Source organism: Notamacropus eugenii, chromosome 3 (genome assembly GCF_028372415.1).
Source record: "Notamacropus eugenii isolate mMacEug1 chromosome 3, mMacEug1.pri_v2, whole genome shotgun sequence".
NCBI lineage: Eukaryota > Metazoa > Chordata > Mammalia > Diprotodontia > Macropodidae > Notamacropus > Notamacropus eugenii.
In genome coordinates this window covers 251,929,086-251,956,852 of record NC_092874.1, presented here as the reverse complement: position 1 = coordinate 251,956,852, position 27,767 = coordinate 251,929,086, and positions in this window count along the sequence as shown.

Sequence of the window (27,767 nt, the reverse complement as noted above, 5' to 3'; positions counted from 1 at the left end):
AAGCAATGTGTGGGTGTGGGTGTGTGGGTGTATATATATATATATATATATATATATATATATATATATATATATATATATATGGAGAGAGAGAGAGAGAGAGAGAGAGAGATGATATGATGCTGCGTGTGTGTGTGTGTGTGTATATATATATATATATATATATATATATATATATATATATATATATATATATATATAAATATATGAATGATTCTGATGGAGATTGGTTGTTGTCCTTCATTCTCAAAGAGGACCAAATGATGTATTCAGGGAAGACTAGTACCTCTGGTATGACTGCCTCGCCTTTTTATGGCTGCTTATGTACCTTTGGTGTCCATCTGTTTCACCCAACTTTCGCTTGCGACTCTAAGAAACTGTAGAATGTACTGCCACCACATTCCAATAAACCATTGTGTCAGACAGGTGAAACCAGGTTGAGGATAGCCAAGGGATCTCAAACCCTGTTTTCTACCCCAAGTATGTGAAGACTTCCCCTGGTGGAATGGGCAGATGTGAACAATGTTTTCCATCAGCCGTGAAATTGGCCCAAACAGGTGCTGTTGAGTGCTTAGAGCTTGGTTAGACATTGAAAACACCAAGGTCATCCACTGTATCTTCAGCCATCATCAGCCAGCTTGATTCTGTCCTGTCACTGAACTGTGATGACTCTGGAGGAGAGAGTGAGGCCAAGAACTTTGTGCAACTCTACCACACTTAAATTCAATTTATGTATGAATCAAAAGCCATCACCCATACCATTTTACCTGATGGAAGTAATGAGCCAACAGAGAGACAATGGATTTTCGAGGTTTTTCATCTTAAGATCAAAGTGAGTTTATGTGAACTAAGAAACCTTGGTGGGCTTGGCAGTAGAGAGGAAGGGAGAGGTAAAAAAGTCACATTTGTAAGGTTGATAGTTGAAATTTGCAATGCAATATTGCATTATTTACTTATCTTTTCCTAAGGATTTTAGTTAACAGGGAAAAATAGTTTAGTTCTTTTTTGGCATTATCAAATGTCCTATGTCTCTGAGCATTGAGTTGTAAACAAGAAGTTGTTGAATCATTAGCTGCATCAAATTTTGTATATTTATGACACATGGGTTTCCTTTTAAAATTATTCTGTATCAAAGAATTCATCAATTAGTGGCCAGCCTATAAGTGATTGACATTCTACACTTAGTGAGTATGATCCTCAGAAAATGACAGTCATCTATGGAGCCCCCAACAGAATGTTCTTTTTCCTCAAAATTTTCTTCTCTTCTTTCCTTATGCTTCCACTGCCCCCTGAGTTTTATTCAATGCCCCTAATTGCACCTAAGGCTGCTAATGTCGCCCTGGATCATTCCAGTGCTCCTGAGGGGGTGGTATTTCCCACTTTAGGAAACTGTGCTCAATACCTCTTCCTGAGTATTATATTTTCTCCAAACTCTCATCATACTGCTCACTTCTGATTTTCCTGATTATTTTCCTGATTTCTCAGTCTCCTCTTCTAGGTAATCATTCATATCATATTTCCTAAAAGGTGGCACCCACCATGGTTTTCTCTTAGGTCCTCTTCTTTTTTCTCTATATTTTCTCTCTTGGTGTGTATATCAGTTCCCATGGGTTTAATTAGCATCTCTATGAAGGCAACATTGATCTATACATCTAGTTGTGATTTCTCCCTCTAGTTTTAGTCCTCTCTCACCAATTGCCTGATGAACATTTCAACCTGTACAGTTTGTTCATTAGACATCAAAAATCATCAAAATCAAAGATGTCCAAATCAGAACTCATTTTCTTCACCCCCAATGCTATTCTTCCAAACTTTTCCATTTCTGTGAAATACACAATGATTCTTCCAATCTTCCAGGCTCATCACAAAACCTGTACATAATCTGATTCTTAACTCTTCACTCTTTCTTAAGTCATCTCTTCAATTGTTTACCAGTTCTTACCACTTTCACCTTTGCAATATCTCTTGCATCTTTTTAAATTTTATCACTATTATCTTCCTACAACAGCTATTACCTTAATTCTGGCCGTTAAAGTATTTTCAAGTGATGAAGAACATCTAATTTCCAGAAAATGGCCCAGGGACCAAATGCAGCCCATCTATTTTCATACAAAAAGAGGCAGGTGGCCCAATTTGCCTAAGGCTGTATTTTGCTGACCCCGGATATAGGCTATTACAAAGACCTCCTAATTGATCTCCTAGCCTCAGGCCCTACCATTCATTTTATGTTCTATAGTGCTGCTGAAGTTATTTTCCTATAGTTCAGATTTGATCCACTCATCAGACTCTTGTGACTCCCTATTGCTTCTTGAATAATTCATGAACTCTTCCTTTTTAGCTTCAAATCCTTTCCTACCTAGTCCCAATCTATCTTTTGATCCACACTGTAAATAATTCCACTTCCCATAATATTTGACCCAGCCAACCTAGACTTCTCTTTGTTTCCCAAGCATGGCATGGTAACTCCTATTTCTTTATTATTAAACTATTTGTTCTCTATGCTTGCAAGATATTTTTGTTACACAGAATTCCACTATTCCTTCAAAATACAGTTCAAGTGTCACTTCGTAAATGAAACTTTTCCTGTTTATTAATCCCACAAAAATATTGTTACTGATCTCCCTCACAAACTACTTTGTATTTTACTACTTTGTCTTTATTTGTATCTGCTCTCTTTACATTTATGCTCTATGTATGTCATGTGGGAATGAATATGTATATAGATATACATGTAATCACACACATACATGCATGAATATGCATACATATGTACAAATATATACATACACATCCATACAATACATATACATATGTATATACACACATACCCACATCTAACTATCTGTCTATCTACTTGTCTCTCTTATTATATGGTTGAGTTCTTGTTCAGTATTTTGTACATATGTACCTTGCAATTGGAATACTGCCTACCACACTAATAAGCACTTGATAAGTTTTTGTTAATTGGGTTGAGGAAGAACTAACATTGCTGATGCTGGCTCTCTTGGTGACCTACTCTGCTGGATGCTGCCTGACAGCACTGGATACTACTTCACTAAAATCCTGGGTCAGGGCACTTACTGCTGTGTCCTTTCAGCCAAAATTAAAAAAAAAAAATCTGAAAACCTTAGCCTAGAACTAGCAGAAGCCACTTCTGGTTTTCTACTCTGTAATGGTACTAAAAATCGTTCAGTGCTCTTTTGTTTTTTTCGGAAAGTCTATTCTTATTTCAAAATGTAACTTTTATCAAACTTGAAAACTAAGCACAATTCAGTTTGCTCTACTCTCCCTTTCCTTAGGTCTCCTAGAAAAGGGCAGGGTGGGCAAGTTGTATGATTTGCTTTTTGTTTCTTTGTTTTTTAATTCTACCTTTCTCTTTGCCCCACTCTATGTTAAAGAAAACTCTTTCTGCTCCAGAGCCATCTGGATCCAGTGGCTAGATATAGATCAGGACTATTGGAAGTGGCCCAGGATGCAGTGGAAGACTTTGACCTTTTCAAGCTAAGGTCTTTTAACAGGTCTCAGTATGACTGAGGAAACCCTCATTCAATGACTAAGGCTTAGTAAGAAATGAAGCAGAAAATGACGTTTTTACTCAGTTAAACAAACAAATAAATGAACAAATAAATAAACAAATGAATCTATCAATCAATCTGGGTTACTGGTCAACAGAGAAATAATTGTTGTTTACATTCATTCTGAGCCTATCAAGACCCAAACAATACCAAGTACAAACTGGCATGGGATTTACTGCTGGCTGATCGAGATCAATGTGACCCACACTGATTTTTAGTTCACTGAGGAGTAAAAACCATTCATAGAAGAGGTCCATCATTCCTGTCACTTCAAAACTCACTGCTGACCAGGTAAACTACCAATAGATAGGAAGCCTGAGTTCTGTGTATAAATATCTTCTACAGCACAGGCCCTTATTACAGCTTGATGCTTGAGAATTGCATGGAAACTGGACCTATAAAATACCTTTAAAATACCTCTTCACTTATTACAACCTCAAACACTTCAACACCCACAGTTATTGAACAGAGAAAGAAACTATTACCACCAAAGTCCTTAATATTGTAAAAATGACTCAATAAGAGAAATATATATGGTATTATCAATGGAAATGATGCTATGGTAATTATTTGGTTGCTTGGTCATTTCTAACTCTTCATGACTCCATGTGGGGTTTTCTTGGCAGAGATACTAGAGTAGTTTGGCATTTTCTTCAGTTCATTTTACAGATGAGAAAGCGAGATAAACAAGATTAATTGACTTGTTCAGAATAACACAGATAGTAAGTGTCTGAGACCAGATTTTAACTCAGCAAGATGAGTCTTCCTAACTACAGGCCCACTGTTCTTTTCACCATGCTGTCTAACTGGCCCAATAGTGTGACTTGGCTGGTGACTGATAAAGTTTACCTTCCTACTGAAGGCTTTGCCACCTTTCTTACACTCAAAGGATGCAATTAACATTTGCATAGCACATTAACTTTTTAAAAACAATATGCATATGTTATTTCATTTGATCCGTACAACAAACCTGTGAAGTAGATACTATTACCTTCCCCATTCTACAAATAAGAGAACTGAGCCAGAAAGAGATTAAGTGACTTTCCCACAGTCACACAGCAAATGTCAGAGGTAGGATTCAAAATTTGTTCTCTATCACTCCAAATTCTTGTATTTCTTGTCTCCCCTTATTTCAACGTGAATTCCTTTCAGTTAAGGGCTGTCGTGCTTTTCTGTGTTTAGCCCCAGATTTCACATAGTGCATTACTCATGGTAAATGATTATTGATTACTCTTTCATTGGTCTTCAGAGTCTTGGACCAATGAATTCCCATGGCCTGAGTAAGTGGCTCCCAACCTTAGGAGCTAAAGAAAGAAAGGAAAGAAGGAAGGAAGTAAGAAAGGAAGGAAGGAAGGAAGAAAAAAGGAAGGAAGGAAGAAAAAAAGAAGGAAGGAAGGAAGAAAAGGAGGGAGGTGGAAAGGAAGGAAGGAAGAAAAGAAGGAACAGATAAAAAGAGAGGCAGAGAGAAATTCAGACAGCAAAAAGTAAAAGAAAAAAAAGGAATTTGCATGACCTCACAGAGGGAGACAGAATTTGGAACTAAAAAACTTTAAATTAACTTAAAAATAAATAATTATATATTTCTTAAGATGTAAATGAGAAATATTTAGCAAATTAATAAAAACAAAGTAAGGAGAATTTTGTTATTCTTTTTAGATGGTAGTTTCTCAGGATACATGGCCTTAATAATCTCTAATTTTCAGGTGTCATATAGTATTTCTCAGACTCATAACGTGTAAAGATCTCCATCACAGTTGCACAGTGAGATATAGGCGTAACATAACATGATTTTTACTACAATTGCTCTGAATGATGATATTGCTAAAGCTAACTTGTGAGGCTGTTGCTGACAATATGTCTTCTTTATCTGTTGCCCTATAAAGCACGGGGGCACTAGTCAGTATATGGGGAGCTCATAGAAGAATCTGACAGTATAATTCTGTGTGTGCCTTGATCGGCCCCCATCGAGGCTTGTAGGTAATTTGTGTTTGCCTCAACAGGCCCCCACTGAGGCTCAGCGGATTCTACAGAATTTGTAGCTTCTATTACATTCTCTCACACCTCTGTGAGAAGTGTGATTAGAGAATGCTATAAGAGCTGGTGCTCCCATTACCAACAAATCCTTTTGAGAAGAATAGACTAGAAGAAAGTAAAATTAATAAATGCTCTGAAGCTGTCTTACTGTCCTTCCTGTAAGTGTACGTATTAGAGGCTGGAGCCCAAAACTCCAGTTGCCTTATATGGGCTATTTGTGAAACACACAAACACACACACACAATTAAAAAGAAAAAAATAATAATAGAAATTTAATGGCCTCAAACTTAGTGTTTTATGCTTTCTTTACATAGAACCTGAGTTAGGGACATCAGTTAACCATCAATTAGCCTATATTCTTCACAAATTTCCCTCCTTGAGGTTGGGGTATTTTTTTGTATTTGTTTATTTCATTTTTGAAAGAAGAAATGACATTTGGTAACAGAGTGATGTGTGGCATGAGGAATTGCAAGAAGAATTGTGAAAACATGACAGGGAAACTATGTAAGTGAAGGAAAAAAGCATTAATATCTGTATAGCATTTATAGGCCAGACACTGTGCTAAGCTCTTTTTATTTATCATCTAATTTGATCCTCCCAACAGTGCTATTGTTATCCCCATTTTACAGTTGAAGAGAATGAAAGAGATATTAAGTTTCTTACTTACCAATGGTCACCCAAGCAGTTAGGCTCTAAGGTCAGATCTTCCTGACTCCAAGCCCAGCACTCTATGCATTATACCACCTAAATGTGGATAGGATTACCTTCTACAAAAATAAGAAATTCTGAAGTAAAGTAGCTTGGCAAGGTATTGGGGAGAGATGAACTAATGAGATCTTGAAAGAAGTGGGGAATATTAGAAGAGGGATGGTTTTTGAAGGAGGAGAAGAAATGCAATAAAATCTCTGATTGCAAAAGCAAGCCATCAGCCTACTAACCATGTGAGATTTAGCTTATCCCACCCAAAATAAAGTGATGGGTGGGGATCAGAGACTACTATTTCAGAACATCTAACAGCTTAAATGATTTGCTTAGTTATCACATAGCTAATATGTGGTAGAGGTGTAACTTGAACCCAGGGATTCCTGGTTTATAGCCAGCTCTCTACTTACCACTAAATGTGTCTTCTCAGTTGTTAGTGCCCCCCCCGACCATTACTTTTAATGGATCTTTAGTTAATATTGCATTTTCTTATCAGTAAACATATCTTACTCATATGATATCAATTCCTTGAGGATAGAGATGGACTCACTTTTTTCTTGTATCACCAGTGCCTGACACATAGTAAGTATTTAACGTGTGTTAATCTGTCAATTGATCAAATATTTTTATCAAGTCATAATTTTAATGTTTTGAATTTTGATTCTTTGAAAGCAAAAGACTAATTAAACATAGATAAAATGGCATTGAGAAAGAAATATTTCTGTGTTTGTGAAGATTAATAATTGTTTCTAGGAAAAATAAATCATATTTATGTCTATGTAAGTTTTTGTTTCTTTTTTGAATCCTTCCTTATGGATCAGATTTTCATTGGGAAAACTCCAGTTTTCTAATTCAGAAAATTACAACCAACCTTGGAAAAATACCAATAACATCTGTTAGAATAGTCATTCGAATGTCCTTAGCTCCTGGATGATTATTTTTAGCTATCTGGAAAATCCATCACTATCCATGGTGGTTTAATTGGATTGACAACTCCTTCAAATTGTCAAAATATGCCCAGACAAACTTTCTAGGCTATTTCTTGTATCCTGCCTGGGTTGCTATTGAATGACCTGAGTCAAAGAGATAGCTTATAAATAATATTACTTCTCTCTAATAGTTCCCCAAAGTTGAATTCTTAATCATATTAAATATAAAATTAATGATTGGTCATAAAATTTGGGAGAAATTCAAGTAATTAATAGGTATACTGTAGATTTGGGATTAATGATGAAACCACCCAGGGGAAGTTTTCCCAATTTGGAGAAATTTCCATTTGGAAATCAGTAGTCATCTAGTTGAAAGGGAAGTATGTTATCCCTTATGGTTATTTAATGATTTTTTTAAATTCAGTAAGCTTTATGGGATATATAAAAACTCATGAGTGAACAAAAGTTTAATCTTTCTGGAAGTCTCATATAAAGATATATTCAGTGTAAACCAGTCTCTCCTAATATTTAAAATTATAATACATATATATATATAAATGTGTGTATGTGTGCATATGTATACATATATGTGTGCATGTGTGTCTACATATGTGTTTGCATATGTGTATATAATATAATGAAATATAATATATTAATAATGTAATATAATAATAATATAGTATAATGTATATGATATATACATATTTACATGTATATGTATAGGGCACTTTTCATCAGATTTACTTAGAAAAGAATGACCAAATTCTATGAAGTATTAGCTAATTAAAATTAGATTCTTTCTAGGAAGATGTTCCAAGTATAGAATATTAAATGCAGTATGAATTTTCTCTTACAAGGTCATAAAAACAATCCATCTTTTGCCTTTTGGAAGAAAAACAACCTTTTTTGTAAAAAAAAAAATAAAGAATAAAATATTATTCTCAGTAATTTTGCTAAAGTCTATCACAGACTGATTATTAATAAACAAATATCGCTACTTGGAGCAAGTATCATATGGTCAGAATCTTGTTTTTTATTAATCAGAAAAGTTTCTTTACCTGAAATAAGGTCCAACTTGCATTTTACAGTATTCAAGAGACTGAAATCAAAATTCCATAACATTAAACAAAAGTCCTTAGTTTAAGTGTAGAGTTTTTAAAGAGAATAATCATATTAATGAAAGAGTACATAGTCTTTCAGAAAATGTTTTTGAAATCAAATACTCCTTCTGTAGCTGCAACTCTCTCTAAGACTTTTCCTCATTTGATATGTTAAAGGTAAATGATTTTTAAGCTATTTCTATATACGTCTTATCTTTAATTTAGGATGCCTTGGGTTGGGATCATATGATCTTTGGATGTTGTTCCCCTTTCCATATTTATCTTCAATTCATTATTTTTGAATCCCAAATAACAATGAATCTCCACTGCTGATTCATTCATTTTTCTCTCCTAAACAACTGGGTAGATGACAAAATTTTTAGTAAGACTTATGCTTTTCGTCAAACAGTAAATACTTCTTTAAAGCCCATTTATTAAGCACTTTCCCATTAAGGATTATGCTTAAGCACTTTGAAGATTAAAAAAAAAGAAAACATTATCACTGTCCAGAGAGTGGGATAAAATATATTATATACAATGTATATTATATACAACATATGCAATATACAAATATTATGTATTTGTATATTGTATTTATGTATTCTTATGTATTCTTTATTATTCATGTATAATATATATTTATAATATAGATTATTTATGTTTCTATTGTGAATTGAAGTTCACATACTCAAAATTTTACTCTCTCTTCATAAGAAAAATGTCATATACATACATGCATATATGCATGTATATATGTAATACATATGAATTTTTTTATAATCAAATTGTATGAACCTAATTTAGGATCCAATATGTCAGGACACATTTACTCTGAGAATCATCTTTAAGGCTATCAAAAAGCCCTTTTCTTTTATTGGATGACCTAGGCTTATTTAGAAGAGAATCAGCTCCAAGTCACAGCAACTTCTCTGAAGTGGCATCTGTTCTATGACATTATACTTTCATTTCTTAGTATTTCATAAAATCAACCAAGGCTTTAATGCTTCACATACACTTCTAAAGAATATACCTTTTACTTATAACTGAAATTGATAGAATTTGTGTAAGGTTAAAACCAAACCTATCTACTGGTTCAATGGCAAGAAGACATATTTGGAGTGCTGGGGCCTGGGTTCCAATTCTAGCTCAGATATATTGCCTTTTTGATGTTAGATATGTCACTTCACTATGAGATAATGTTTTCTCATATGTAAAATGACTTCGAAGGAGACTTCAAACTCTAAATCTACAATTCTATTATATGATTCAATGAACTTACTTTTGAAAATAATTACAATAATACTAGGGTTAAAAATCTACATATAACCTTATCCTCTTGTGGCATATTTTGGATATAGGAACTACATTGCTGGTGTTGGCCCTTCATTGTCAGAGACAACCAGTGATGTGAGGAGGGTGATGTCTTGATTTGCAAGTGAATTTGATTTAAACGAGGCAGAGTTGTGCAAAGTCACCACCCTCACTCTCTCCTCCAGAGTCATTGGAGTCCAAGGGCAAGACAAACATCAAGATGACTGGCAATGACCCTGGATGCAGTACATGTTCTATGTTTAGGAAGAGAAAAGAAGTATTATAGACAGAGGAGTATCCAAATAAATATCCCTGAGCATCTGCAAAATAAAGGTATATATAGGAAGCCCACATATGTGAGGATAAAGAAAAAAATTTACCAACAGACTACAGCAAGGAAATAATATATTGTGGATGAAAATATTCTATGAAAAAGTATAAATATTAACAATGAAATACAAACCAGAGGGAGAAATTAAAAGAAAAGCTAAAAACAATAGTGCAGAAGACAGCGTGAAACTGTTAAAGAAACACAAATGTAGAACAAATGAGTGACATCTACAGTGAATTGAGAGACACTAATGAGATGAGTGACATCAATGAAGATATTTATGATCTTTAAGGTAAAAGGTGAATATGCAATTCAGAAGAATTAGATATAATAGAGAGCAATTGATTTGGTACACGAATATCCTATCATTCTAAAACAAAGAGAAGATTAAGTGACTTCACATATTAGACAAATCCTCTTTGAAGGATTTATGGTGAAAAAAATAAAAACAAAAATAAAACATGGGACAATCTTGTAAGATATGAAAGTCTAGAGAAGTTGTGATTTGAAGAAACAAAGAGGGTACCCATACGCAAGAAATCACAGATATATCTCATGGGGTCTGGGATGCCATATTTTCTTACAAAATAAAAGAAAATGAGTAAATCTACTCAGTTTCTTCATTCTTGAAATAGATGAGATAAACTACCAGGATTTAGAAATTTGGGGCACTTGGAATTAATAAATATCATGAATTCCCATTTTCTTTGAGAAAGTAGATAACGAATTGTAGAACATTGTAAAGAATCATTGAAGCAATTCATTTGTACTCTTTAGTAAATAAAAGACTGAGGATTCTTTTAGAAGGAAATACTGAGGCTAATATTTTATTTCATATTCCTCTATTACTGTAACAAGATCATAAAATCATAAATGAAAAAATTGTAAATTACTATGGAACTCATTAGTTCAATCCCTTCCTTTAACAGATGGAGAAATTGAGATAAGAAAATTAAAGTTACTTTCCCATATATACTAACTAGTAAATATTAAAGCAAAAATCTGATAGGGAAGCATTGGAGAAAACTTATGATCACTTTTTTGGCAAGTTATCTTTCAAAGAAGTGGCACCTAAAATCATAAAAAGCATAATTAAAGAAGAAGTCTTTCTAACTTTAATGGAAGGAAAAATTCCGTTGGCCAGAAGTTGTCTCCAAGCTGATGATTCAACATTTAGTAATTATCATTTCTCCAATAAATATGGTTAACATGTCAGAGTAGTTTTTTAAGGAGTTTGTTTTCTTTCACAAATCCAAAGTCTTAGCCCAACTTTTAAGAAGTTCAAGAAATAGGCAAATTTTTTTGATGATTTCATGTGAAGGACTGAGGAATACCGCAGTGCCCTGAATAGGGAGAAAGGTGTAAAATGAGGGAAAAATGAGTATATTGAGAAAAAGTGGCACATATATCACACATATCAAGTCCATATGTCTTTCAGTTGGATCTGTGCTTACTTGATAATAGTTTTATCCTCCCTCATGGAACAATGGAGAACCATATGGCTTAGTGAGCTCCATCCACATACTTCACTCATGGCACATGAGGGCAGATGGATTATTAAAAATCCAGAAGTGAGTACTCTGAGAGGGAGAAGATACATATATGTGCATGCATACATACATACATACATATATGCAAATAAATGCATATATGTACAAATATATACATATTTCTATACATATGCATATTCATCAGTATTCATAGATGCATATAACATATGTATACACATATATAAAAGCTATTTCATATATATGTATGTGTATATATATACATGCATGTGTGAACATATAACTGTATTTCAATACAATTGGCTTCTTTGCAATCCCATGTATTTTATTTTATGAATTTAATGGCATTATTCTGTGAAAGAGCCCATAGGGTTCAACAGATTGCAAAAAGACTCTGTGACAAAACAGATTAAAAATCACTGAACTATATTATGATTACATCGATATATTGCAACATTTAATTGGTCAGTGATAAAGAAAATTAAGAATTTGCAAATGCCTATTTATTCAATTTATGACTATGAAGTCAGGAAAAGGCATCACAAGTCTTTTTCTTAAGAATAAACTTTTGGATGCTTCTGGCATCAAAGAGTCACAGTTTGCTGGTCATCCTCTTCTTATTTTCTTTCTATGCTTGAGACTGTTCAGGGGGTTTCAATGAGTTTTTGATCATGCTCCAAAAGCAGCTTGTTTTTGGCAAGTATATTTCCTGCTGACTTTGCTCCCTCCTGTATTGTGAAGTCTAGTATTGTGTTCAAACTACTTTGCAAAACAAAATTGTATAAATATAATCCCTAAGAACAAATATTTTGGACTGAAAGAAAATCATGTGGAAGAGGAATTACCCGTATAGCTTCAAATAGTCATAACTGCCTCAGATATAAATTCAATTGGGTAGCATGAAGTGGTATGAGTATTGCAATTCAAAGATGGATGCAGTCTTGTAGAAAATACAGACCATACCTCAGAGCCCTTGACCCTACCAAGAGAGAGAGATGAAAGCAGGTCCTAGGAGAAGAAAACACCTGCAATGTTACCATGAAGCTAGTGGACCACAATGAGAGAATTGTGCCAGGAATTGCTAGACAAGCAAAAGATGAGGCAAGGAGATGAGATTCTCTTTTAAGTGGAAGACTAGAGAATGAACAAATCAGTATTCATTAGAGACTTACTATGTGTCAGGTACTATGCTAGAAATTGGGGATACAAATACAAAGAATGAAGCAATCTCAACTCCCAAGTTACTTATATTTTAACGTATTATTTTATCATACTTTGTCACTTTAGAGTCATTAATATTCTGTCTGCTATTTAAGGAAGTGTTCACATTTACTGGAGGAATGTATAGTATGTATGTATGTATGTATGTATATATATATATATATATATATATATATATATATATATATATATATATACATATATATAGTATGTTTGAGAATATATATCTATACACATATTTATATAAAATGTGGAAAAATCTTAAAGGAGAGACATTTTTACCTAGAAGATAGAGAACTGGTTTCATAGATAGGAAGATCTCAGTTCAAGTACTGTTTCTGATATGTTCTGACTGTGTCACTTTTCACAAGTAACAACCTATCACTCTTCTAAGCAACTCTTTAACATGAAATGTTGCAGAAAAGTGATGATCAGCATGGGTAAAGGGGGTTCTTCCTTGGCAGCTCCCTATTATTTCCATATCTACATCTATAAATTTGTGGTGGTCTTAACATCAATTTATAAAAGAGTTTCAAAAACAATTAAAAATACCAAGAAATATTGTTGCCAAATTCCAGAATTATCAGGTCAAGGAGAAAATACTGCAAGCAGCCAGAAAGAAATAATTCAAATATTGAGGAACTACAGTGAAGATCACACAGGACCTTGCAGTTTCTACATTAAAAGACAGCGGGGACTGGAATATGATACTTTATAAGGAAAAGAAGCTTAGACCATAACTAAGGATCAATTGTGCAGCAAAATTGAGTATAATCTTTCAGAGAAGGAGATGAACATTCAGTGAAATAATGAATTTCCAGACCTTTCTGATGAAAAGCACAGAGATCATTAGAAAATTTGATCTTCAAATACAAGACATAGCAGAAGCATAAAAAGATAAATAGTAAAAAACAAACAAACAAAAACTTGTTATTCAAAATAGGCAAACTGTTTACATCCATATATGGCAGAATGATATTTGTTGATCTTGAGAATTCTATATTTACTATGACATTTAAAAGGGTGTGGGTATAAATTAATGGATATTATGATAGAAATCATAATTATGGGGTGAGAGTGGAGAAGAAGAAAGGAGGAGGAAGAAATAGTAAATCATATCAGATGAAGACACACAAAAAACATTAGAGTAAATGGAAAGAAGGAAGGGAGATGGGCATTGTTTGAGCTTTACTCTCAGAAAATGTGGTTCAAGAAGATAATAACATACTCAATTAAGTACAGAAATCTAACTTGTCCCCCACTCAGTAAGAAGGGAAAGGGGAAATAAAAGGGAGGGGTACTGGTAGAATGGAAGAAAGACTGAGGGAGCTAGTGGTCGAAAGTAAAGCTCTTTTGAGTAGGAAAGAGGAGAAAGGAGAAATAAAAACATAAATGGGAGGTGAGTTAGGATGGAGAGAAAGACACAGATAGCAATCATAATTGTGAATATAAATGACAAGTGGATAGCAGAATAGATTAAAAACCACAATCCTACAGTAAGTTGTTTACAAGGAACACATTTGTAACAGGAGGATACACACAGAGTAAAGATAAAAGACTGGAGTAGAACATATTATGCTTCAGCTGAAGGAAAAAAAAAAAAGAAAGAGCCAGAAGTAATATTTCTAATATCAGACAAAGCAAAAGAAAAATAGATCTAATCAAAAGAGTAAAGAAAGAAATTATATCCTGCTAGAAGGCACCATGGACAATTAAGTAATATCATTACTAAATACATATTCACCAAATGGCATACCATCCAAATTCTTTAAGGAGAAGTTAAGGGAATTGCAGGAAGAAATAGATAACAAAACTATACTAACAGGGGACCTCAACATCTCTCTCTCTAAACTAGATAAATATGTCCTCAACCCAGAAAAATGGAGTATAATACTTCAGGAGAAAATGTCCATTCAATGATATAGAGGACTTTGAAGCACTCTTGATGAAAAAACCAGAACTGAATATAAAACTTGACTTTCAAACACAAGAATCAAGAGAAGAATGAAAAGGTAAACAGGAAAGAGAATTCATAAAGTACTTTCTAAAGTTGAACTGTTTACATTCCTACATGGAAAGATAATATTTGTAACTCTGGAGACATTTCTCAGTATTTGGGTGGATTGGGTGGGTTGGGAGGGATTTTACACACAGACAAACACGCAGACACACACACTATATACACACATATGTATATGTATGTATATATATATATATATATATATATATATATATATATATATATATATATATAGAGAGAGAGAGAGAGAGAGAGAGAGAGAGAGAGAGAGAGAAGCAGAGAGACAGATACAGAGACAGAGAGAGAGAGAGAGACAAAGAGAGAGGCAGAGAGAGACAGAGAGACAGAGACAGAGAGAGAGAGATACAGAGAGACACAGAGAACACAGGGTGAGTTGAATATGAAGGGATGATATCTAAAACAATAAAATTAAAGGGTGAGAGCAAAATATATTGGGAGGAGAAAGGGAGAAAAAGGAGGAATGAGGCAAATTATCACTCAAAAAAGAGACAAGAAAAAACTTTTCCAATGGAAGGGAAAAGGAGGGAGGTGACAGAGAAAAAGTTAAGCTTGCTCACATCACATTTGGTTTAAGGAGGCAATTAACATGTAAATTGAATTTAGTATGAAAACATAGCCTACACCAAAGGAAATTAGAGCAGAAGGAGATAAGTGAGGTGTGGGAGAGATGATAGAAAAGAGGGTAAATGGGAGGAGGGAGTAATTAGAATGTTTACTTCTAATTTGGGGAGGGACAAGGTCAAAAGAGAGAATTGAATAAATGGGGGACAGGATAGGATGGAGAGAAATATAGTCTTTCACAACATGACTATTAAGGAAGTCATTTGCAAAACTACACATATATAGCCTATATTGAATTGTTTGCCTTCTCAGTGGGGATGGGTGGAGAGGTAGGAAGAGAGAGAAGTTGGAACTCAAAGTTTTAGGAACAAATGTTGAGAATTGTTGATGAATGCAATTGGGAAATAAGAAATACAGGTAATGGGGTATAGAAATCTTTCTTGCCCTACAAGAAAAGACAGAAGATGGGGATAAGAGAAGGGAAGGGTATGATAGAGGGAGGGTAGATTGGTGGAAGGGGTAATCAGAATGCACCGTTTTGGGGGGCAGGAGTAGGGGAAGGATGGAGAGAATATTTGCAACTCAAAATCTTGTGGAAATGAAGGTTGAAATGTGAAAAATGAATTAATTAATTTAAAAAAAAGAAAAATCACTAGGACCTGATGGATTTGCAAGCAAATTCTGTCAAACATTTGAGGAATACCTCATTACAATACTATATAGACTATTTGATAAAATTGATGATGAAAGTGTCCCACAAAATTCTTTTATGATAGAAATATGATACTGATACCTTAACTGGAAAAGAGCCAAAACAGAGGAAGAAAATTATAGACCTAATAATCCTAATAAATATAGATAAAAAAATGTAAATACGACTTTACTAAAAAAGTTTACAACAACTTATCATGAGAATAATACACTTTGATCATCTAGAATTTATATCATGAATGCAGGCTAGTTCTTTATCAACATATCCACAGCAAAAGTAATAGAAACCATATGATTACGTCAATAGACACATAAAAGGAATTTTCAAGATTTAAATTTATTTATTTATTTTGTTTTTTTGATGTTCTTTTCCACAAGATTTTGAGTTCTGAATTCTCTCTCTTATTCCCTCCCACCCCCACTGAGAAGGCAATTTAGGTTAGGTTATCAATTTAGGTTATAAATGTGTCGTTATTCAAAATACTTCCCCAATAGTTATGTTGTGAAAGACTACATCCTATTCTGCTCCCCAATGATTCTGTTTTCTCCTTTGACCCTGTCCCTTTTCTAAAGTGTTTGCCTCTGATTACCATCTCCCCCAATCTGCTCTCCCTTCTATCATTCTCCCCATTCTTATTCCTTTCCCTCTAAAATCAGGTAGGATAAGATACCTAGTTGAATGTGTATGTTCTCTCCTTAAACCAAATCTGATCACAGTAAGATTCACTCATTCCTTCTCACCTCCCCCCTCTTACCTTCCATTATGAAACCTTTTCCTTGCCTCTTTTTGTGAGATAATTCACCCCATTCTAACTCTCCACTTCTCCTCCCAATATATTGCTTTCTCACCCCTTAATTTTATTTTAGATGTTCCTTCATATTCAGTTCATCCAGTGTCTTTTATCCGTCTATGTATGTCTGTATGTATGAATGTATGTATGCATGTATCCATCCATCCATCCATCCATCCATCCATCCATCCATCCATCTATCTATGTATCATCTATCTATCTATCTATCTATCTATCTATCTATCTATCTATCTATCTATCTATCTATCTATCTATCTACCTATCTACCTACCTACCTACCTATCTATCTACCTCCTCCAACTACCCTAATACTGAGGAAGGTCTCATGAGAAAGAAATATCATCTTTCCATGTAGGAATGTAAAAAGTTCAACTTTAGTAAATCTCTTATGATATCTCTTTCCTTCTTACCTTGTCATACTTTGTTTAAGTCTTGTATTTGAAAGTCAAATTTTCTATTCACCTCTGGTCTTTTCATCAGGAATACCTAAAAGCCCTCTATTTCATTGAATATTCATTTTTCCCCTGAAGAATTGCACTCTGTTTGCAAGGTAGGTGATTTTTGGTTTAATCCTAGCTCCTCTGACCTCCCGAATATCATATTCCAAGCGTTTTGATCCCTTAATGCAGAAGCTGCTAGATCTTGTGTTATGCCAGTTGTATTTCCATAATACTCAAATTGTTTCTTACTGGCTCCTTGCAATATTTTTTCTTTGACCTGGGATCTCTGAAATTTGGCTAGAATATATCTAAGAGTTTGCATTTTAAGATCTCTTTCAGGAAGTAAACAGTGAATTCTTTGAATTTCTATTTTAACATCTGGTTCTAGAATGTCAGAGCAATTTTCCTTGATAATTGTTTGAAAGATGATGTCTAGGCTGTTTTTTATAATGGTTTCAGCTAGTTAAATAACTTTTAAATTGTCTCTCTTCGATCTATTTTCAATATCAGTTGATGTTTCACATTATCATCTTTTTTCATTCTTTTGTTTCTCTTTTATACCTTCTTGATTTCTCATGAAGTCATTAGCTTCCATTTGTTCCATTCTAATTTTGAAGGAATTACTTTCTTCAGTGAGTTGTTGAACGTGCTTTTCCATTTGGACAATTCTGCTCATAAAGACATTCTTCTTTTCATTGGTTTTTCAGACATTTTTTCTCACCATTTGTATTAGTCCATTTTAAGGTGTTATTCTTTTCAGTATTTAGGAGGGTTTCCTTTAGCAAGCTATTGACTCAATGTTTTAATTAATTCATTAATTTTTTTGTTTTCAAAATTCAACATTCGTTCCTAAATCTTTTAATTCCCGCTTCTCTCCCTTTCTCCTTTCACACACTTCCCAACTCTGAAGGTAAGCAATTCAATAAAGGCTATACATGTGTATCTCTACAAAAGACTTACATAATAGTCATGCTGTCAAAGACTAACTATATTTCCCTCCATCCTATCCTGTCCCCCATTTATTCCATTCAGTCTTTTTCTTTGTCCCTCCCCAAAAGTGTTTGCTTCTAATTACTCCCTCCTCCCATTTGCCTTCCCTTCTACCATCCACCCCCCCTCACTGCCCACTTATCCCCTTCTCCCCTACTTTCATACCAAATTGAGTGTGCATGTTATTCCCTCATTAGGCCAAATGTGATGTGAGTAAGCTTCACTTTTTCAGTCTCACCCCTGCATTGAAAAAGCTTTTTCTTGCCTCTCTTGTGAGAGGTAACTTGCCCCATTCCATTTCTCCTTTTCTCCTTTCAATATACTGTTCTCTCCCCACTTAATTTTATTTTTTAGATATCTTCCCTTCCTATTCAACTCACCCTGTGCCTTCTTTCTATATGTATATAACCCCTCCAGCTACCTAAATACTGGGAAAAGTCTCAAGAGTTACAAATATTATCTTTACATGTAGGAAAGCAAACGGTTCAACTTTAATAAGTCCCTTATGATTTCATTTTCCTGTTTACCTTTTTATACCTCTCTTGATCCTTGTGTTTAAAAGTCATATTTTCTATTCAGATCTGATATTTTCATCAAAAATGCTTCAAAGTCCTCTATTTCATTGAATAACCATTTTTTCCCTTTTAGTATTATATTCAGTTTTTCTAGGTAGGTGATTCTTGGTTTTAATTCTAGTTACTTTGAGTTCTGGAATATCATATTCAAGCCCTTTGATTCCTTAATGTAGAAGCTGCTAGATCTTGTGTTATACTGACTGAATTTCAACAATACTTGAATTGTTCCTTTTTGGCTACTTGCAATATTTTCTCCTTGACCAGGCAACTCTGGAATCTGGCTACAACATTCCTAGAAGTTTTTCTTTAGGAATTTCTTTCAGGAGGCAATTGGTGGATTCTTTCGATATTTGTTTTGCTCTATGATTTAAAATAACAGGGTAGTTTATCGTGATAATTTCATATCTAGGTTCTTTTTCTCATCATGGCTTTCAGGTAGTGCCATAATTTTTAAATTGTCTCTCCTGAATCTATTTTCCAGGTCAGTTGTTTTTCCAATGAGATATTTCACATTGTCTTCAATTTTTTCATTCTTTTGGTTTTTGTAATTTTTTGGTTTCTCATAAAGTCATTAGCTTCCATTTGATCCATTCTAATTTTTAAAGAACTATGTTCTTCAGTAAGTTTTGAAACTCCTCTTTCATTGGGCTAATTCTGCTTTTTAAAACATTTTTGTCATGATTGGCTTTTTGGACCTCTTTTGCCTTTTGGGTTAGTTTATTTTTAAAGGTATTATTTTCTTCAGCAATATTTTGGATTTCCTTTAGCAAGCTGTTCACTCACTTCTCATGATTTTATTTCATTGCTCTCATTTCTCTTCCCAATTTCTCCTTCACCTCTCTTACTTGATTTTCAAAATCTGTTTTGAATTCTTTCATGGTCTAAGGCCATTGCAAATTCTTTTTGGAGTTTTGGATGAAAAATTCTTGACTTTGATGTCTTCCTTTAATGATATGCTTTGTTCTTCCACATCTGAAAGGATGGAAGAAAATATCTGTTCACCAAGAAAGTAACTTTCTATAGTCTTATTTTTCCCCTTTTTGGGGGCATTTTCCCAGCCATTTATTTGATATTTGAGTCCTTTGTCAAGTGAGGATATACTCTAGGGACCTCTAAGTTCTCAGTTCCTCCAAGATGGCACAATCAAGGGAGATGAATTTCCTCCTCTCCTGGCCTGAGCTCTGGTCTGAGAGCAACCACAAGCTTTTCTGCAAAGGATCTGTGAGTACGGTTTCCTTTCCACAGCCACCTCCAGCTCCACCACATCAGTGCTTATCCTCACCCCAGGGCCTCCACTCAAGGCTGAGATTCAGATCAGCCACTTGATTCCCGCATGATCTTTAAGCCAAGGGCACCAAAAATGGACACTTCATCAACATGGGGCCCAGGCTAGGGCAGGACCCTGCTCCCTTTTCACCCAGATGAAAGAGCTTTCTCACTGACATTTGAAGCTGTGTCTGGCATTTGTGGGTTAAGGAATCTGGGACCTGCAGCTGCTACCGGGGATTCTACACCCTGAAGCCTGCTCCAGTCCTGTCCTTGCTGCTCCAAATGGTCAAGGCTGGGCTGCACTCTGTGGCCTGTGCTGCTCTCTGAGCCTGTTGTAAAAGACCTTTTCTGTTGGCCTTCCAGGCTTCCTTGGGCTGGAAATCTCTTTCATTCTTCTGTTTGTGGCTTCTTCTGCTCTAGAATTTGTTTTGAGTCATTTTTACAGATATTTTGTGGGTTTTGGGGGGAGAGCTATGGCAGGTCCATCTTTCTACTCCTCCATCTTAGCTCCGGCCCCTATTGACTGAATTTTCATGATTTTATTGCATGAATCTCATTCCTCTTCCCAATTTTTCTCCTACTTCTCTTGTTCGATTTTCAAAATACCTTTTAAGCCCTTCCATAGCCTCAGAAGAATTCATATTCCTCTTGGAGCCTTTTGATACAGAAAATTTGACACTACTGACCTCCTCTGATTGCATGCCCTGATCCTCCTTGTCACCAATGTATGATTCAACTGTCTGAATTCTTTTGCAATGTTTACTCATCTTTCCAGCCAAACACTTAAATTTCTAATTCTTTATCAAGGTAGGACTCTATTTCCAGTGTTGGTGGGGGTGAGGGTCCTGTCTCAGACTTCTGAGATGTTGTATCAGCTGCTCAATACCCCATCATATGTGGGTCCAGAGCTTCAGAAGCAGACTCTTCCACTGCTGCTGATGCTACCATTGCCTCCATCTGCCACCACCATCACCCCCACCACCATGGGCCTGGACAGATGGTGTCCTTCTCTTTCACCCAGGTCCCGTATCATTAAGAACTTTGGAAACTGCAACAGCTCAGAGGGACTTAATTTCTGAGGCCTACTTCTGCCCATCTGTGCCAGTACAGCCCATGCCAGATTGTACTCTGCTCCCTTATCAGTGTGAAAGTGCCTTATGGTTGACTTTCCAGGTTGTCATTTTGTGAGTTCTGTAGCTCTAGAACTTGTTTAGAGTAATTTTTACTGGTATTTGGATGTCTTTGGAGGGGACCTCAGGGAAATCCCTGCTTTTGTTCTGCTATCTTGGTTCCACCCCCAGAAAAAGCTTTTGACCAAATACGACACTCATTCCTAATGAAATCACTGGAGAACATAGGAATAAATGAAGCCTTCCTTAAAATAATAAATAACATCTACCTAAAACCATTGACAGGCAGTATATGCAATGGGGATAAGCTAGATAAAATTTCCAATATGATTAAGATTAAACAAGGATGACCATTATCACCACTGTTATTATTCAATATGGTACTAGAAATGTTAACTTTAGTAATAAGAGAAGAAAAAGTATTTGAAGGAATTAGTACAGGCAAAGAAGAAATTAAACTACCACTCTTTGGAGACAATCCAAAGATATAATTAGAGAATCCTAGAGAATCAAGCTAAAAACTACTTGAAATAATAATCAACTTTAGCGAAGTTGCAGAACACAAATTAAACCCACATAAGTCAAATTCATTTCTATATATTACTAAAAAGTCCAACAGCAAGAGAGAGAGAAATCCTATTTAAAGATACTATAAATAGTACAAAATATTTGAGTCTCTGCGCTAAAATAAAGCCAGGGACAATATGAACACAGTTATAAAACACTTTTTGCACAAATGAAGTCAGATCTAAATAACTGGAAAAACATCAGCTACTCATGGGTAGGTGGGCTAATATTATAAAACCAACAACTCTACCTAAATTAATTGACTTATTCAGTGCCATACCAATCAAACTATCAAAAATTATTTCATAGAGCTAGAAAAATAATATTAAAATTCATCTGGAAGAACAAAAGGTCCTGAATACCAAGGGAATAAATGAAAGGAAATGCTGGGGAAGGTGGCCTAGTCATACCAAATGTTAAGTTATAAAGCAGCAATCATCAAAACCACTTGGTACTAGGTTTGAAATAGAGGGGCAGATCAGTGGAATAAGTTAGGTACACAAGAGGCAGTAGCCAATGACTATAGAAGCCTAGTATTTGACAAACCCCAGGACCCCAGCTTCTGGAATATGAGCTTAGTGTCTGACAAAGGCTGCTGTGAAATCTAGACAATAGTGTGACAGAAACTGGACAGAGACAATTGCCAGACATCATATACCAGAATAAAGTCCAAATTGGTACACAATCTAAGTACAAAGGCTGATAGTATAAGCAAATTGGGGGAGAAAAGAGTAGTTTTTTGTCAGATTTATGGAGAATGGAGGAATTTATGACAAAACAAGGGAGAGAATATTATGAAACAGAAAATGGATAATTTTGACAATATTAAATTGAAGAATTTTTGCACAAATAGAGTCAATGCAACCAAGAAGAGGAGGGAAGCAAAAATTTGGTAAAGAATTAGTGCAGCTAGTGACTGTGATAAGTACCTCATTTCTAAAATATATACAGAACTGAGTTAAATATACAAAAGTACAAGCCATTCCCCAAGTGATAAATGGTCAAAGCATATGAACAGGCAGTTTTCAGAGGAAGAAATTAAAGCTATCTATAGTCATAAGAACAAATGCTCTAAATCACTATTGATTAGACAGATAGAAATCCAAATAACTCTGAGGTACCATATCACACCTATTGGACTGGCTAACATGACAAAACAGGAAAATGATAAAGGTTGGAGAAGATGTGGGAGAGTTGGATCACTAATTCATTACTGGTAGATCTGGGAGCTAACTATTCTGGACAACAATTTGGAACTATGCCCAAAGGGCTACAAAAATGTGCATACCTTTTAACCCAGCAATGTTGCTTCTAGGGTTATATCCCAGAGAGATCATAAAGAATGGGAAAAGGACCCACGTGTACAAAAATAATTATATCAGCTCTATTTTGTGGTGACCCAGAAATGGAAATCAAGGGAAGGTTCATCAATTGGGGAATGGCTGAAAAAGTTGTGGTATATGAATGTAATGAATACTATTGTGCTATAAGAAATGACAAACAGATGGACTTCTGAAAAACCTACAAAGACTTGTATGAACTCATGAGGAGCAAAGTGAGTAGAACTAGGAGAACATTATACACGGTAATAGCTACAGTATGCAAGGACTGTTTTTGATAGACTTCACCCTTCACAGCAATGCCAGGACCTAAAACTTTTCCAAAGGACTCATGATGCAATATGCCACTCACATCCACAGGAAGAACTATGGAGTCAGGACACACAATGAAGCTGACTGTTTTCTCCTTTATTGTGTTTTGTTGTGTTTTTTTTTTCCTCAGAGTGTCTCCCATTCATTTTAATTCTTACGTGCTATATGACTAACGTAAAAAATGGTTTAATAAGAAATTATGTATAGAATCCATATAGGATTGCATGTAGTCTTGGGGATAAAGGGAGAGAAAATTTGGAACTTATGGAAGTGATTGCTGAAAATTGAAAACAAATAAATTAATGAATTTGGGGGAGGAATTAAATAAGAATCTCTGAAACTGTGGGGAAGAATACAGTTCATTAAACATTTTAGGTATTTGTTTTTGAATATCAGTTTTTTGAATAGTGAATTTGAGGAAGGAGAGCTTTGCAGGCATAGGGCACAACCAGAGAAAATGCCTGGACCAGAGAGATGGATCAGCAGAATGGCTAGTGTCATTAGAATGAAGAATATATGATGAGGAGTTAGGAAGAAACAGTGTGAAATACTGAGGGAGAGACATATTTTCGATATTCACAATTCATATTTATAAATAGATCAATATGTCCTCAGATGTTTACTAGGTGTGTGATCCTGCTCAAGTCACTTAACCCTGTTGCCTCAGTACCTCATCTGTGAAATGAACTGGAAAAGGAAATGTCAAATTGTTCCAGTGTCATTGCCAAAAAAAACCCTAATGGGGTCAGAAAAGTTGAACACAAATAAAATGATCAAACAGAGGAGGGATAGGTAGGTAAGGAGGGAGGGAGAAAGAGGGGAGAGAGAGAGAGAGAGAGAGAGAGAGAGAGAGAGAGAGAGAATTTTCATTTGGCAAGTGCTTTCCTCACAATAGTTCTCTGGAGTAAGCTAGGCAAACATTGGAAAGTACTCTGTCTTTGGAGTCAGAGGATCTGCTTTAGAATTCCTTCTATGCCCCTTACTAACAGCTAGACTTCTAACCTCTCTGGTCCTCTATTTCTTCATCTGTAAAATGAGGGGTTTTGACTACCTGACCTTCATACTCTATATTTATGATTCTTGTTGGCAGCAGTACAAAAGCTGAACTGGCAAAGTCAGAAAATTGTAGTGGGAAGACATAGTAAGAGACTGTTTCAATAGTACAGGCAGGTAGTAATGAGGGTTTCTACCAGAGTGAAAGTAAGAATAAAGAGGAGAGATGAGAATAAAGAATAGAGATAGATAAGAAATAAGTTGATTTCTGTCTTCATAATTTCTCTTATTAAATTGACTTGGGCTAAATAAATATACTTTCTCTAGTCTTCACGATTCTGAAAACCTCTTTCTCTTTCAGAACTATACTCTAATTAATGTTCTGTTTTCTACACAAAAGTAAGAAAGAAAATGCACAGATTAGAGCACTACATGTGAAAAAGAGGAAATAGACTGATGAATTCAGAAAACAGATCACAAGTATTGGAGATAGGTATGATATAGTTGTAATAAAGGACCCCAATCACCTAAACATCTACTAGAACTCTTTTTATCCAAAGCAGAATGGCTAATAATCTTGACTTAACTAAATGATAATTTCTTCATTCAAAAACTGGAGGAAGAACTTATTCCAAATTTGATTTTCCTCAAATGGAAAGGATTAGTTTTTGTGGCAGAAAGGATGAGATACTTGAGAATATATAATCATTTAACATTAGAGATTTTAATAAAGAAAGTGAAAGCCAAAGCTAATCTGATCTACACCCTAGACTTGAGAAGAAGGAAAAACAGATAGAAAATGTAAACGCATATTTTTTTACAGGGAAACACCCCAAGAGGCGTGAAAGACATGACACAGGGGTATCATCAAACAACTTTTACTTTCAAAATAAAAAAATGTGAAGATGAAAATAAGAGCATATAGGAAACAGACTTTAAAAAACTGAAAAACTGCCATAATCCTCTAATAATTCTATTAGGTATGTTAAAGATGAGCATGAATTGAGGTTGGTGAGAAAAACTAAGAATGGAAAAAATGTGGGCAGGAGGTTTTTGGTAAATAAAGGGGGAAAATGAAGAATTTTTTTAAAAAGCATAGATGAGGTGTTTTTTTTTTTTCAGAGTAAATAAAAAATTACAAAAGACAAAGAGAAGGCAGCCACACTCAACTTTAATTGTATTTCTTTTATTTGTTTTCTCTGCCAATGAAAAAATATTTCTGGAAGAGAAAAAACACAAAAAATAACTAACAGTATATTAACACCAACGATGAATAAGGCATTCTTTGACCACCTTGGCTCATACCAGTTTTCTGGGAGTCTGTGTTAGACATTGGAATAAAATGAAACATTCATAGGTCATTATATAGTTACAAAAGGGGATTTAACTAACCATATCACTTCATATATTCCTAAAGAATATGCTCTGAAGATACACTTTAATGTGATTCGGTTGATTCACGTTGCCTGACCTGAAATGCTCATCATTTTCTCTAAGTTAAACATCATGAAGGATGTCTGGAGCTCCTCCTCTTGTCTATTTTGTAGTCAGATGAATGGAACATGTTTTAAATAGTTTGAGCCTTTAATCTTCTAATCCAATCAAGTCTTTATGATAGTTTTAATATCTGTTAAGGAAAAAAAATAGTGCTTAAGTTTCATGGACCAGAAATTAGAATGTAACCCTTACCATAGAGAAAATAAAACGAGGTATTTAGTTGTCCTTAATGTGTTCGAATTGCCAGGTTTAGATAAATTAAAATATTTAATATCTGATCAATATTTTGGTTTACACAATACCAAATAATCTTTGAAAGACCATGGAGAGGAGCGTGAACTAAGATGGTGGAATAGCATAATTACAGCAACCCCCTCCCTTACCCCTGAAATAAAAAGATGTGAATCTGCCTTGATACACATCTAGAAAACATACCTGATCATATCCTGGTTGACATTCAAAAAGAAAAAAACCACAAGTCATTTTTTTTCTATCAAAGGTCTAAATAGAAAGAAAAACATGAGATCAAGTATCAACCATGCAGAAAATTAGTCAGTTAATAAACATTGATTAAGTGTCTACTATGTGTTAGGCACTGTGCTAAAAACTGAGGATACAAAAAAGGAACCAAATACAGTTCCCGACCTCAAAGAACTCACAATCTAATGGGGAAAACAACCAGCAAAGAAAAATTTACAAACTAGATACAGGGCAAATACGAAATAATTTTAAAAAGGAAGGCACTAGAATTGAGGGATTACAAAAGACTTACTGTAGAAAATGAGTCTATAGTTCTGACTTATAGAAGTCAGAGAAATCTGTAGTCAATTTGAAGAAGGACAGATTTCCAGGCACAGGGGACAGTCAGAGAAAATGCCTGAACCAGAGAGATGGACCAGCAGAGAGACCAATACCTCTAGACTGAGGGAGTAAGGTATAAGAAGATAAGAAAAGTAGAAGTGGGCTAGAGTATGAAAGACTCTGAATGCCAAATAGAGTCTTGCATTTGATCCTAAAGAAGATAGGGACCTACTAGAGTTTTTGAGTAGGGAAATGACATAGTCAGAAGTGTGTTTTAGCAAAACAACTGTGATGGCTTCATAAAGGATAGATTGGAGTATGGGGAGGGGGTGAGGACTTGAAGCAGGGAGACACACAAACAGACTATTGTAGTACAAATTTGTAAGGTGATGCATCTCTCTGCCCCAGATAGTTTTCAATGTTAGAGTAGAGATTATATATTGGAGAGATGTTGCAAACATAAAATCAACAACCTTTGGAAATAGATTGAATATGGAGAGAAAGATAGAGTGAGGAATTTTGAATGACAACAAGGTTGCAAGTCTTGGGACTGGGAGGATCATGGAGTTCTTGTCAGTAATAGGAAAGTTTGGAACAACAGACTTTTTGTGGGGGAGGGAAAAAGTGGCAAATTCAGTTTTGAAGATTTTGAGTTTAAGATGTCTTCCAGGAGTTGGAGATGTGAGACTGGGGTTAAGCAGAGAAGTTAGAGCAACAAGATGGATCACTATAAAGATGGTAACTATCCTATATGGTAACTGTAACTATAACCATATGTTAATCCATGGGAGTTCATGAGTTCACCAAATGAAGTAGTATAGAAGGAAAGGCCATGCATACAGAACTAGAAGCATCAATATTGTAGGCAAACATCTATAAAGGATTTAGGAATTTTGATCAGTGTAACGACTACATATGATTCAAGAAGTCTAATGAAAAAACATTGAAACACGCTGCCTATTTTGTGATAGTGAAAGGAATGACAGAGTGCACAATGCACATATATGTTACATGTAT